This window comes from Quercus robur, chromosome 2, assembly GCF_932294415.1.
Source record: "Quercus robur chromosome 2, dhQueRobu3.1, whole genome shotgun sequence".
Taxonomy (NCBI): Eukaryota; Viridiplantae; Streptophyta; class Magnoliopsida; order Fagales; family Fagaceae; genus Quercus; species Quercus robur.
Window position 1 is genome coordinate 48,185,617 of NC_065535.1, and position 3,746 is coordinate 48,189,362.

Genomic DNA, 3,746 nt, shown 5'->3' on the forward strand with positions numbered 1-3,746 from the left:
GGATAATGGATTGAACCTAACACCCCTAGGTTTACATTACACCCGCATACCAATAAATAATGTAGAGGAACTAATATCTCAAGTCTCAACTCATTATGATGGAAAGTGCCCCACAAGACCTTCAGTTTTTCTTTGGGACCTACTAAAAGAGCTATGATTTGGGGTTAGGTATATTTACAAATTGCATGACAGGCAAGGCAAATACTCAGGGTCTGTTTGTGATCTACTTATTTTGTTAAAAGTGAAAATTTTTTGTTGAAAATACTGTAGATAGAGGTACAAATTAGCCGAAACAATACAGTGAGACTCATGAATAGTACCAAAAAGTACAGTAAGACCCATAAATAATAACAAAAATAATCTAAATAGTAATATAAGCTAGCAAAAAATAAGCTATCTAAACTGACACTCAAAATGTTAAAACATCAATTGATGCTTCATCAAATGTACCTTAACTTATGGCTTTTAAAGACATTCGATTCGCTAGCAAAAGTCAAGTTTTAAAACTTCTTTCTCAAAATAATAATAATAATAATAAAACTTTTGCTTTTCAAAACCGGCCTTATAAACTCTTGAGTAGTTCCTTAAAAGCTCTATATTGGTTTTGCCAAATGGATTCATTGTTTTTCGTTATAAGAGCTTTTGGGATTAAAGTTCTTTGACGCAATGAGAACGGGGAATGATACGCACACAGATTAATTGATGGGTTAATTCGTTCTCTCCGATCCAAATTCCTCCTCACACTACAAAAAATTAGACCTATAGTGACGTTTCACAAAAGCTACTATAGGCCCATTTGGGCTATAGCAGTGTTTGCTATAGTGGCGTTTATAAAATGCTGCTATAGGCCCAAATTTTTTTTTTTTTTAAAAAGACAATAGCAATGTTTTTATAAATGTCACTATAGTTCCATACTCCATAATATTAATAATAATCAAACTCAAAAATCCATCTACAGTCTTGGATTATGGGGTTGGTTTGATTTGAGGCTGTGTGGGTTAAGCACCCCATGTGGCTAGCTGCTATGTTGAGGGCCGGTTCAACATACCTAAATTCATATATATAAATATATTTATTTATTTATTTATTTATTTCAGAATCAAGATGATAAATTTAAATTTTAAATATATTAACCAAACCAAGGTTAATTTGATAAATTAAATAAATAATTAGATGAATTAATACTAAACAAACTAAAGTTAATTTCATATAAAGAATTAAATATCATAGTTCAAGTTTATGCCAAAAAAAAGTTCAAGTATAACTAAATAAAAAGAAATAAAAAAAATATTATTCTTTAAAAAAGTGTATATACTTTATCTTAGATAAGGCAATACATTGTTAAGAAAAGTAATTTAATTTTCAATTTTTATTTTAGTGTTAGGAAAATAAATGGGTGCATGACTAATGTTGACAATCTATTATGTGGAATATTGGTTTACAAAATTAAAGTCTCAAAATTTTTTTTTTCCCAAACTATTTATAGTTTTCAACTGGGTTGAGTTTCTATTTATTTAGGGTAAATTCCAGTAAACAGACCTAAGGTTTGAGTTAATGACAATTAGGTCCAAGATATTTTAAAAGTGACCAATTTAGGGTGAGTTTGGTTCAGCTTTTTGTAAAAGTGCATAATGAAAAAGTTAAGTTTTCAAAAAGTGCATAATGAAAAAATGCATTTTCAAAAAATTGAGTGTTTGGTAAAAGCTGTTAAAAAGTGCTTTTTGAAAAAACTGAGTGTTTGGCTAGCACTTATAAAAGTGACAGTTCAAGGGGTAAATTACCAAAAAGGACAATGTGTATATAAGGGAGTTTATTTCATACTTTTTTTTTTTTGGATGTGAGTTTGGTTCATACTTAAAATCAACTACTTCATCATACTTAAATCAATTTTCCTCTTTCTAAAAAATATTATTTTTTTCTCACCAATATTAGCTAATAATAACCTACCACTTAAGATTTATTGTGAAAATATTGTGATAAAAATTGATACTGATTTTAATTTAACGTGCTATTAAAATTATGTTTTTCTCTTTCTAAAATTTTTTTTTTTTCACCAATATTAGCTAATAATAACTTACCACTTAAGATTTATTGTGAAAGTATTGTGAAAATATTGTCATAAAAATTGATACTAATTTTAATTTTAATGTACTATTAAAATTATTTTTTTCTCACCAATATTAGCTAATAATAACCTACCCCTTAAAATTTATTGTGAAAAAATTGTGATAATATTTCATTCTTCTTTTTACCTTTTTTTCCCCCTCTTTTTTTATCCTCCACACACGGCATTTCTTTCTCTCTTTTTTTTTTTCCTTTTTTTTTTTCCCTCTTTTTTTCTCCTCCACACACGTACCCATTCTCTTTTCTTTTTTAACCTTCTTTCCTCCTTTTTTCCCCTGCCATTCCTCCAAACTCCAGAACATTCAGAGCTCTCCTTCTTCGTCTTTTTTTTTTTTTTTTTTTTTTTTCTCCCTTTTCTCTTAGCACTTTGTCTGTTGGTTCTTGGCGGTGTTGTTGACGCAGGATTGTGGAAGAGAGGCCTATTGTTAGGCAAAGGAGCATTTGGGTCTGTGTTTTTAGCCAAACCCACATTCGCTCTTTTCCTTCGTTGATGGCAGTGAAGTCAGCGGATCAGTGTTGCTTGGTGTTTTGTTGATCAAATCTCCACCTTCAAAACATATTTCTTTGATTAGATTAGACAGAAATAAAATTAAAAAATAAAAATAAAAATCAGTGCGCGTTGAAGAAGACGAAGAAAGAAAGAAGAAGAAGAGGAAGAAGATTCAACGGATGACAAAGCAGAGAGACTTAACGGAGAGGGCAGAGCAGAGACAAGAGATGGGAGGCATGAGAGTGAGCTTCATGCAAAGGGAGAGCAGAGAGATGAGATGAGGGGCGTGAGAGTTCAGCTTCAGGCGTGAGAGAACTGATGAATTTTTTTGGGTATTTTCGTAATTGACCATCAGCCCAACGGTAATAGTTCAAACACGCATGTGTGTTTTGATTTATGGACCTCCTGCGGTCCATAATTTTTGCACGTTTTGAACGCGTTTTTTGCCTTGGCCCAAAACGCAACTTTTTTCAAAAAGTTGCGTTTTGGGCTGAGCCAAACACATAAATTCCTTCAGCTTTTATAAATATGTGTGTTTCAACTCCTAAAAGCTTAAACAAACGCACACTTGGTCCTAAAATCAATTTAAACCCTAACACCCTTAACCTCCGTTACTCTTTTCTTTTTTTCCTTTTTTCTTTTTTCTCAATCATGTCTTTCAGTCTCTCTGTTTTCTCTTTTCTTCCTTAGACCTCTCTTCCTCCCTCTTATCATCTCTCTCTCTCTCTCTCACCTGACCCATTCTCCTCCCTCTTATACCTCTGTTTCTCTCTCTCCTTTATGCCTCTCTTCTTCTTAGTGGTGCATGGGTTTGGTGTCTATGAGTTGTGGTTTGGGTGGTTGTTTTGCGATGGTGGTGGGTTTTGGGTTTTGTTGCTACGGTTTGGCTAGGTTCTATTGCCAGTGGTGGTAGCAGTAATTCTACAGTTAGAGAGGGTTAGTGGGGTTTGGGGCTTTTGGCTGTGAGAAACAAACCTCCGAGCCACTGCTATTGTGAGTCTCTTGGATGGGAACAAAGTGAGAGAGAGAAATCCAGGGATATTGTTGAGGTGAGATCAAATCAAATTTGTATAGAATAGAGAAGAGAGAACTTAGAGAAGACACAGGTCTGTAAGGGAGAAGAAAAAAAAAA